Source organism: Chenopodium quinoa, unplaced genomic scaffold (genome assembly GCF_001683475.1).
Source record: "Chenopodium quinoa cultivar QQ74 unplaced genomic scaffold, ASM168347v1, whole genome shotgun sequence".
NCBI classification, from domain to species: Eukaryota; Viridiplantae; Streptophyta; class Magnoliopsida; order Caryophyllales; family Amaranthaceae; genus Chenopodium; species Chenopodium quinoa.
The window spans coordinates 5951678-5963337 of NW_018742390.1; the positions used below are offsets into that span (position 1 = coordinate 5951678).

General features: G+C 37.8%; 1 long non-coding RNA gene across 2 annotated transcripts; it reads left to right on the forward strand.

The window, feature by feature from the left end:
- The first annotated feature begins 6639 nt into the window (after positions 1–6639).
- LOC110700346 lies at positions 6640–10240 on the forward strand. Of its 2 annotated transcripts, none has more exons than XR_002507194.1 (7): positions 6640–6883; positions 7153–7618; positions 7715–7809; positions 8007–8080; positions 8176–8311; positions 9094–9238; positions 9938–10240. It is a non-coding gene; the product is annotated as an uncharacterized LOC110700346 (long non-coding RNA). The 2 variants fall into 2 exon arrangements; XR_002507193.1 differs by having other exon boundaries at positions 6642–6883; positions 9952–10240.
- Positions 10241–11660: the final 1420 nt, after the last annotated feature.

The window sequence follows — 11660 nt, forward strand, 5'->3', positions numbered from 1 at the left end:
CAAAGAGATAGGATGGATAGAACAATAAACACAAAATGAGATTAATATTAAGTTAAACTAACACCAAGGGAGAGGGTCAAACATGACAATGATCTTCAATAAAGTTAGGCAATGGAAATGAGTTTACATGCAAACCAAATATCTCATATAAGGCAATACCAACAATACCATCTAACCACCTATCGGGGTCAAAGGCTTTCCCAACTTAACACATGCTCATACTATCGTCATAAGCTATGAAAGTTAAGGTTTTTGCATAGAATCGATCACCTAATGGATATCCCTAAGTTACACTATCGTCATAACTTAGTTCAATCCACCCAATTACAACACATGATTGGCCATTCACATGGATTAATTAGTAAAACATGGTTACAAGGTATATTTAATCAATATAACCAACATTTGTCTAGCCTAATACATTCAAGATTCACCACATGCTATCACCAATCCCTTAGTAAAGGGAATTACTCACTAATCATGAACAACTAACACAAAACCCAACAAGAAGAACAAAGAGAAGCAATTAAACTAAACAACTACTCTAATCAAGTAAGAAATTAAGAAAGAACAATAAATGAGATAGAGTTTAGAATGCTCATTGAAGTATTGAAAAGGAATCCAAAACAATGTCACTTTTCATCTTCATCTTCTTCAATCCACCATTGAAGCTCTTCACTTTCTCTCTCTAAAATACCCTAAATTACTCTTAATCTACATTACAAAGTATAAAAACAAAGATTAAAACTAAATCTAAGCCTAATTTATGTGAAGATTGATGGAGAGATGTTAGGGTTTAACCCCTCAAAGAGGAGAGAGAAAACCCCAAAGAAACCCACAATCCAAACTTCCAAAAAGAGGAGAGGAAGAAGCGTTTAAAAGACCCGTAGCTGCTCGTGCGCGCCCGCGATATTTGCCTGCGCGCCCGCGCACTGGGATTGGCCTGGCAGCGACATTCATTTTCAAACAGCCATAACTTCTATTCTAGGAGGCTTCTGTGGGCGTGCAACCTACCGTTGGAAAACTCTTTAAGTCTAGTTTCCAATGCAACTTGAATCACCTCAATCAAATTTGTAGATCAAAAGTTATCGCTAAAAGAGTGAACAAAGGTTAGTTTTGGAGTTCAGGCCCTTGAGCGCCCGCACCTATCTTAGGAGCGCCCGTGCCTAAGCCGCGCCCAAATCGCGCCTACATTCTGCCTCCAATATTTTCGACCCCAATGTTAGGCACGCCCGCGCTGGGTTTGGCGCGCCCGCGCCATTCTGAAAGCGCGACCCGCGCTGTCCGCATGGCCTTGCTTGCTTGCTCCTTAACTTCCTTTGTAGCTCTTCAAATGAACTCCAATTCTCCAAGCTCTTCATTCTCTCAAAATCAACTCCAAAAGCCTACAAAACACGAGGAAAAGCACAAAAACATAATAAAGAGAGAAACTGAGCAAAAGGGGTACAAACAAGGGACAAACGTAGAAAAATACCGCGATTAGAGGATCTAAATAGTGGCATAAATGCCACTTATCAGCAAGATGTAAGAAAGTGAACTTGTTGTTGAATTGGGAAAAATGCCATTTCATGGTTGAAGAAGGAATATTCCTTGGCACAAAATTTCCCACAAAGGCATAGAGGTTGACAAGGCGAAGATTGAGGTTATCGAATAGTTGCCACCTCCGGTCAATGTGAAAGGTGTGAGATCATTTTTGGGCCATGCCGGGTTCTATAGAAGATTCATTAAAGATTTTTCACTTATTGCAAAGTCCCTCAATGATCTTCTTCAAAAGAATGTCGAGTTTGTATATGATGGCAAGTGTTTGGAGGCATTCAATAAGTTGAAGAAAGCTCTAATCTCCACTCCAATTGTTCAAGTTTCAAGATGGGATTTGCCATTTGAGTTAATGTGTGATGCAAGTGATACGGCTATTGGAGGAGTTTTAGGTCAAAGATTTGATAAGAAACTTCATGTGATTTATTATATGTCCAAGACTCTAAATGAAGCTCAACTAAATTACACTACAACGGAAAAGGATTTCTTAGCTATTGTTCATTCCTTTGAAAAATTTATTTGTTGTTTGTTGGGGTCCAAAGCAATTGTGTTCACCGATCATGTGGCCCTAAAATACCTTTTTGGGAAGAAGGAATCAAAGCCAAGACTAATTCGTTGGGTGTTAGAGCTTCAAACCTTTGACCTTGAGATTAGAGATAAGAAAGGAGCAAAGAATGTGGTAGCGGATCATCTATCTAGGCTTGAGGATTTTCAAGTTCAAGATGATGGGTATCCCATTAAAGATAGAATGTTAGATGATTCTTTGTATGCTATAGATGTGAAGGAACTCCCATGGTTTGCCGATTTGGTGAACTATCTCGCTTGTGGGGAATTTCCTCCTTCATTTTCCAAGAATCGAAGAAAGAAGCTCAAAAGGGAGGCTAGGCATTATGTTTGGGATGAACCGATTTTGTACAAAAGGGGTGTTGATGGGTTGTTGAGGAGATGTGTTCCAAATAATGAGTTGCCTTATGTATTGAAGAAGTGTCACTCAGATCCGAGTGGAGGTCACATGGGTGTCTCAAAAACGGCTTCGAAGGTGCTTCAATGCGGATTATGGTGACCAAATCTCTTCAAAAATGTTTGGGAGTTTGTCAAGAGTTGTTACCAATGCCAAAGGACCGGAAACATTTCAAAGAGAAACAAAATGCCCCAAAAACCCATTCTAGAGTTGGAGATTTTTTATGTATGGGGAATAGACTTCTTGGGTCCTTTTCCTAATTCAAATGGGAATCAATATATCCTTGTTGCCGTCGATTATGTGTCAAAATGGGTGGAAGCTATTGATTCGCCTACAAATGACCATAAGGTAGCAATGAAGATGTTCAAGAAGATAATCTTCCCACGGTTTGGCATCCCAAAGGCAATTATTAGTGATAATGGATCTCATTTTGTGCATAGTGCCTTACGCAAGATGTTGAAGAAACATGGAATTTATCAACGTTTCGTACTCCCCTATCACCCTCAAACTAGTGGGCAAGTTGAAGTGTCTAACCGTCAAATCAATTTGATTCTTGAGAAGACGGTAGCAAGAAATAGTACGGATTGGTCGGATAAGCTAGATGATGCCTTGTGGGCATATAGAACGACTTTTAAAACTCCTATTGGCACTACTCCTTACCGCTTGGTTTATGGGAAGTCTTGTTATCTTCCGGTCGAACTTGAGCATCGTACTCATTGGGATATAAAGAAAATCAATTTTGATTTGGAAAGTGCGGGTGAGCAACGTTGGCTTGATCTCCATGAGTTGGAAGAACTTCGATTGGATGCTTATGATTGTGCAAGCATGTACAAAACTCGCACTAAGGAAGTGCATGATAAACTCATTGTGAAGAAAGAGTTCAATGTTGGTGGCAAGGTCCTCCTTTACAATTTCAAGATGAGATTATTTCCCGGGAAGCTAATGTCTCGTTAGAGTGGTCCTTTTGTTGTTCAAGAGGTTTTTCCTAATGGTGCGGTTGAAATAACTCCTTTGGATTTTTCAAGAACTTTCAAAGTCAATGGTCATAGGCTCAAGCGCTACTATGATGGAGTTTTTGTGGGGGTTGTTCATGATATGAATCGTTTTGATCCACCTTGAAGGGTGGAGAACGTCAAGCTAATGACTTTAAACAAGCGCTTTTCGGGAGGCAACCCGAGTTTCTAACCATTTTCTCTATTTTCCTTTATTTTTTGTTTTCTTTTTGTTGTTTCTATTCTTATTTGATTTCTTTTCTTGATTTTGTTTTTAGGTGGTTTTGATTAAATTTCCAACAATTTTGGTGCCTATTTTGAAGAGAGAGTGCTCAAGTTGGTGAATTGGAAGTATGCTTAAAAGTTAAAGTTTGGTGGGTTCAAATGGTGGGCTCATAAAAATCTTGTGTTGAACCCACATTCTTGGGGTTTAGAAACTGCTTGCCTCAACCTTTATCATGATCATTTCGTATGTACTCACCGATGTGCTCACGAGAAGGGATTCGGATGATGGCATACCTAGAAGGGCCCTGTGGCGCGGCCGTGCACCCCCTGCTGATGCCCCTTAAATGCACCGACCTTCTCTCTTTTTCTCTCTCTTATTTTCATTTCATTTTTACTTGGTTATTGTTCAAGCATCATCTCCAATTTCCTTCATTATTTTACTACTAAAATTTCACCATTTTTCACTTCATCTAGTTGCTTATTACTCTTAATCCCTACTCTAACACTTTCATTGTGATTTTCTCTTTCCTAAAGTTGGGATTTTTGGGTATCCCTTTGGTTTGGGGTTTGTTGCTTGCAATTTGGCATAATTGTGTTTTCTAGTGCTTTGTGTTCCTTTTCTTTGTAAACTCTCATCAATCTAAGGTATGATTCTTGATTTCTATTGATACTTATGATAAATTTTCTACCTTGGTTGTTCATGAGTGTTTAGATTGATTTGGTTATAGCCTCATATTTGTATGCATATTGCCTACTATCTCCTTCATTTGTTGTGTTAATGATGAAATTTTGGTGATTATATGAACTTGTATTTGATGATTTTGCTTGACCATACTATAATTTTGGCACCATATTTGTTGGAATTATAGTTTGATTATATTGATTTGGAAATGTTAATGTGCGTAGTTTGTTTTTGATGATGGTTTGGAGTGTTGTTGCTCATGATGCATACTTGTGACTCATAGTCTTTACTCACTAGAGCATTTTTCAATTATGTGTGTAGAATGGTTCCTCGCCGTCGAGCTAAGAGAGCTAGATGATCTACCTGTAGGGAGGTAGTTCCTCCTCCTTCCCACACTTCAGAGACTTATGGAATTGAGTTCACAAAGGAAGAGCATTGGGAGAGATTTGCCAAGCTTTCAACTCGGACACTCTTTTCTACTAGATTCTATGATTTTTCGGCAACTACTTTGTTTGGTATCGACGATGATGTGAGATTTTTGGGTCAAAACTTGGGCTTAGAGGAATTATTAAGCCTGCATCTCCCACTTACTCTCAGATTACTTTCGAATTCCTCTCTTCACTTGAGGTCCTTGAGGAGGATTTGGATGGTGATACTTCTCGAAGAATTTCTTTTCAAGTTTTCAACCATGATCATTCGGTGCCTCTTTCCTATCTTAATTAGGTCTTCAAGTTTCCAACTCCTAGTGAGGATGCCCCACTTGTGTATGCGGTATTTGATGCTGTGCAACGTGATAACAATTAAGTGAATTCAAGTTGTGGAGGCATATTTCTGTCGAGGACTCATATTGTCCTCAATATTCTAAGGTGGCGTCAATTATTCATGCGGCCTTGAGGTATTTTAGCCGACTCATCACATATGCTTTCTTCTCCAAGGAATCCCTTGGTGCTATTTTTCGAGAGGAGTTGAGTTGGTTATGGCTAGCGGATAAGCCATTTGAAGAGGGGTTAGCGGTCATCGACTTCGCTTCGCATTTGCTCGATCGTTTCATTGATATAAGAGATTGTGTCTATCTCTACGGAAGTATCCAATTGGGGGGTATGATTACCATTTTGATCCTTTCTCTTAACAAGAAGTATGAAGAAATGCTCGAGTCGCTTGTCCCAATCCATGATAAAAGGAAGAAAGCTCCTTACCATTTCTTAAGCATCTATGCCATGATTAATCAATGTTTTTGGGAGCGCACCACCAAAGCAAACTTGTACATTTGGAAGGTTACAAGGACTATGGATTGGTGCCCCATCCCTCACCCCGAGGCTATGGTTATATGTGTGGACACCCCTCTTCCATGGAGACCTTACAAGGTGCCGATTGATCAAGCCCTCAAGACACCTCCGTTGTCTAACCTCCGGCATAATCCTTATCTTCCTCTTGCTCCCTCTTCATCCCGAGGAGGTACATCCACGACTCCTCCCGCTCCTTCTACTATTTATAATATTGACTTGTATCTTTTGCACGCGAAAATTAATTCCATAGCTAATGTTCTAAATTGTTCACCTTTGGGGTACGATTTTGTATTAGGCTATGACTTTAATGCTAGACAAGTCTATGATTTCCATGTAATGAGAGGGGATATCCAACCATATCTTAACTATCCGTACCTACCGGTCTAACAGGGACCCATACCTCAGTGGGAGCCATTTGATGAGACCGTAGGCCCTAATTTGTGTTACTCTTATTGGGAGTGGCCTAATGTACCTCCTCATGCTATTAGAGGGACCTCCCCGACCTCTTACGATTATAAGAGGCCGGGTGGATGTGATTTTACTAATGATCCGGCAAACCCTAACCCTTTTCCTTCTCCTGAGACTTTTGGCCGTTGGGGGTTATCGGGCGAGCCAGTCCTTGATGATTGGTCCCACTTCTTTGCTAGGGATAAGGGTCCTATGCTCATGGATGATGTTTCTAGCCAGATTTTTAGTGATGTTGGTGAGGGGAGTTGTAAGGAATATTTCAATCATTATCCCTAGCTTGAACCCCACCACTAGTAGAAAAATACAAAAAGGCACCGAACCATGGCCACCGATTTTTAAAAACCGGTGGGGAAAAAATGGGCGGGATTAGGATTTTTTTAATTGCCATCGGTTTAAACCGAACCGTTGGCATATGTTTTAAAGGCCACCGGTTCAAACCGGTGGCAATATAATTAAAAAAAAATCGCCCCTATATTTTCTTTCACTTTTCGCGTTCTCTCTCTCTTTCCTCCATCTCGTGTTCTCTCTCCTCTCTCCTCACTCCTAAACTAGATCTCCCTCTTCTCTCTCTCTTTCCTCTCTCCACCGTGCCGCCGTCCATTCCTCCCGCTTCCCTCTGTTCATGTTCACGGTGCGTCAGTCGGTCGGTCCTAGCAACGGCGGCAGTGGCGCAAGGAGCTGATACAAACCCACCTCTCGTCGTTTCCCCCTCGCGAAATGATTTTCCCTGAAGGTTCGTGCTTTTTTCTTCTTTTCTCTTTAATTAATTTCTTTATTTCGTGATTTTTGAGTTTTTATTTTTCTCAAATTTACAATTTCATGTTTTTGGAAACCAAGGGTTTTCTGATTTCGATTTTAATTCTATATTACTCCATAGAAATTGTTCCTTTCTCAATTATATGCACCATCGCAATTACTGAATCTTGACAACATTTCATTGTCAGATTTCTTGAAATCATATAGATCTGTGTTTTTGAGCTTTCAAATATTACTAATGTGCAGTGGAGTGAACTTGGGTACGAGATTTAACCCGGGTATTGTGGCCATGTGAAGGTTGGGTATGGTGATGAGTTTGATGATGATGAGGTAAAGGATGTCTCTTGATAATTTTTCTGCATTTTCGTGATAATCTGACCCTAATTACAGAAAAAATTGAACTTGATATGGGGCTTATCGATTTTGTCTTTGATATGTATATTCACGTAGGTTTGTTATGTTGAGATTTGATTTATATTTGTGATCAATGTTGAATTTTGGTTTTGTCTATAAATCACTTAATTCTTAAGAAATAGATATGTAGGAACTCAAATTTTGGTCCAACAATTTAATTTTGAAGTACTGCTTTTTGTTCGTGAGATTTGTCAATATTTTGTGTGTATAGTAATTGTTTCTCGCATATGTTTGTTGTGACGGCTGTGATGTTTGGGAGCATGCTGAGTGTGCTGAAATCTGTGGCAAAAATCTCAAGGTTGGTTCACTCTTTGTTTTTGTTTTAATGACAAGACCTGGTGCTTGTAAAGACTGTTTTTAGAGGATTTATTTGTACATTCTGTTTCTATCTAAGGATTTGGAAGATGCGGAATATTACTGCCCTGATTGCAAGCCAAAGTTTGCATTTGAGCCATCATACTCTGTAGCTCTACCTGAAGTCAACCCAAAGTACGTGTTTACCTCTGTTTGTTGTTACTGTTGCTTTACTTTCATTGTTATCATCATTATTAATATTGTTATGGATAATTTATTATAGATTTACAGCAAATACTTTTATTATTATTACTATTATTGTTGTTTCTGGCATTTATACAACCGATTTTGAGCTCAAACAATTTAGTAAGAGTTACTATTGTATGATACAGACAACCTGTGTCATCCGATGAGGTAACTGTTGCGTGCAATGGTATGGAGGCATCATATATCCCAAGCCTTCAAGGTTACAAAAATTATATATTATGCTCTTTTAAATTCTTTTTTTACATTTTGCAAACAATCTGCTATTAATTTGATTACCTGTGCTCTTCTTTTTAGGGTTGTGTGTAAGTGTGGTAAATGTGGGACAAGGAAGTAGTCATTAAGTGAATGGGAAAAGCACACCGGTTGTAGAGCCAAGAAATGGAAGCATAGCGTCAAAGTCAAAGGCTCAATGATCCCCTCGCATCAGTGGGTAAGGCAGTCCTTTCTGCTTTAATTTGAATATGTCAAAACATTATGATTATCTTGGATTTAGCTAGCATAGTTGTCGTTTGGTGGTCTCCTTGTACAGTGTGATCATACTCAATACTCACGTTGTCGGATTTCTGAATCACTTATGATGAAGGATATGAGATCATTTAAGTGAAAGACTCTTGATAGTTTTTCATAGTATTTGTTTAAGCAAGGATATGTTTAGTGCAAAATTTTAATGAGATAGATGATATTTATGCAACCTTTGATGAATCTTTGTATTAGAAACACCAAGATCTATCATATATGGATAATATATTAGTAGGAATGATCAGTTGGGAAATGCTATATCTGCATATTAATGCATTAATTGAAGTAAAGTACTCAGATTTTGTATGTTGGTTATAACCGAGTCTAGCAGTAGGTTTGCTGAATTTAAATGACATTTCCAGGTGTTGATACAAAGGACTAGTGTTTTGTAGTCTATTTTTAATATGACTAGAAATAATAGACATTCATTTATTCATTTGCATAGAAACAGAAGATAATCTTTGTGCATGGCTCTCTGCATTTTTTATGTAATGTATTTAGTGGAAACAAAGGAAATCTTTGCTAGTCTATTTACATGAGAGAATGTGTATATGTAAATATGAGGCACACTTAATATATGACTTTGATTTTTTTTCTTTATTCTATGTAATATAAGCCCATTTTCAATGTACAATTAGAAAAGCTCCATTTTGCATATCATGACTTATTATTTACATTTTATAATTCTCTCAGGTAGTTGCATCACATATCTATGCTGATAATCGGGCCCCTATTGAAAAATTAAAAGATGGTGAAGCTCCCCTTTTGACAACTTGCAATCAAAAGTTGCTTATAACTGTACGATGATGGTTGTAGCTCTTATTGGTGCTCACCCTGCGTAAGTATCATGAAAGATTCTATAGATGTATACACTAAATTTGATCAGGTGTCTAGTCATCAAATGAACATAGAATGTTACTTGGACTCCTCACATAAATCAGACTATAAGTTTCTGAGTTACCATACATTTTTAATTCCTGAGGCATGTGCATATATTTTGAATTCTGAGTGCAGTTCTTTTCTTTCTCATGTTGCTTGTGACAACTGGTATCTCTCTTTGCAAAATTTATTGGGGACTTCACTGAGTACATATAGCTCCCCCTCTTTATTATTTTTTTGGTGAAGATCTAGTGAACATATGTACAAAACCAATCTTTGAGTTTTCCTTTGTTCTAAGTTGGCTGGAAGTGGCCTGTGCATGTAGCCTGGTCCTGCCTGAGATACTCTTGGCACTTTTCCTGTGCTACATTTCTGAAAATCAGCATAGCAACTTGGTCCTGCCGACTGAGATGCTGCACTATATGCTCTGCTAGAGCTACTGTCACTTGTCACTTCTGCTCTGCCCTACCGAGGCTGTTGTAAATTGTTTATTCCAAATACTGGTTTGATTTGTTTATCTGATTTATGATTTGTTTACTCTGATTTGTGTAGGTTCTTGTTCAAAATGTTATAAGTTGATTGATTGATTGATTGTATTGTCTGGAATTTTACTTCTTCCGTAATAATGAACTTGTAATTTGGTGAAAATATACTGAAGTCTGTCAATTTCAGGAAGAATTAGTCTGGCCAGAATTAGATCAGTTGCTTCGGGATGAGGATGATGAAGTTAGAGGAAGTGGCAAATAACCAAGCAAAGAATTCACCAAATACTACTGTAAGAGCTCACAGTGAAGAAGGTACTGGACAACCTGATAACGAGCTTAATGCTGGTTGAGAATTTGCCTAAAAATTCATGTCGTTCATGCCACTTTGTTTTTCGAGGAATATTGTAATTTTACAGCTTTTTTATGAAAAACAATGTAAGTTAATATATATGTAAGTGTTTATATATCATTTTAAGTGAAAAAATGCAAAAAAAATTTTTTTTTTTTTTTTGCCATTATTGCCACCAGTTTTGACCAGGAACCGGTGCCAATAACCTCTTTAAAAAAAGCGGGAAGGGTTATTGCCACCGGTTAACCGGTGGCAATACTTGTTTTTGCCACCGGTTTTGAACCGGTGGCTTTTTATACGATTATTGCCACCCCCCAAATGCCCAGCGGTTCAAAACCGGTGGCATAGGGGGGTTATGAACCGGTGGCCAATTTATATTTTCGTCTAGTGCACTGTGATCATACACTAAAGCATGGTGGCGTCCAAAGGGAAAGAAGATAGAGTAAAAGAGTCGCCAACAAGTTTTAAGAACTTGTAAACCGTTCACGAGGTGAAGGTTACACCCCATAACGATCCAGGAGATCGTCAACTCCAATAGGTCTGGAACCATGACTTGTAGTTCGGGGATGAAGGTACAAATCCAACTTAAAATAGATTGAACCTGCCCTAATAATAGGCCTCTACATTATTCTGATCGTATTCATGTGCGCTTTCTAACTAACATGCAATCAATAGGTTTACCCTAAACCTGTTTAATCTATGTTGGTTGAATATTAATGCACAAATAAAACTATTATTGGAGATCACTTGAATTATAATCAAATTAACCCTAAACAAGATTATTAATTATCTTATTAAGCATGATTATAAGTACCAATTCCCTTTAAACATGCATAAAAGGTGTGATCAAGCAATAACAATAAATCAAGCAAGATAATAACTAACGATTATAATCATAATCATAATAACAATTATAACAATCATAATAATCATAATTATAAACGTGTTCATGTTAAATCATAATAATAGCAAGATCCTAGGCATGATACTAACAAGATTAATAACAAACCCTAGCATGTCACTGAGCAATAAAAATCAAAGCTTTAACCCTAACATGATACTAACAATATAGGTATTAGGAAGAATATAAAAGGCATCATACTTTTAATCATACTTGACATTAGGAATTTTTAGTTATTACCCTAAACATGATACTAGCAAGATCAAATCACCCTAAAATGACGCTAGGAATCATAATAACAACCTAGACATGATTTCTACATCATAATATCAATTAAAAACCATTAAAGCACTTACTTGGATGCCTCGTATCTCTTTCTAATAACAAAATACACGCGTTAGTAACTTCAAGGAAAATAATAATCAAACAATCAAATTAAATAATTGAAATAGAGATTTGGGACCAAACCCTCAAAAATTAAAACCTTTCACGTCTAAGGCGAAGGCAACTTCGAACAATGCTAGGTGTTTCTTGGTCTTGTGAATGCGGAATTTTGTATGAGAAAAAGCTAGTTTAGTTTAGAGAGAAAGAGAGAGCTTTAACTTCGAGAGAGAAGAGAATTAGAGAGTTGTTGATATTTGATGAG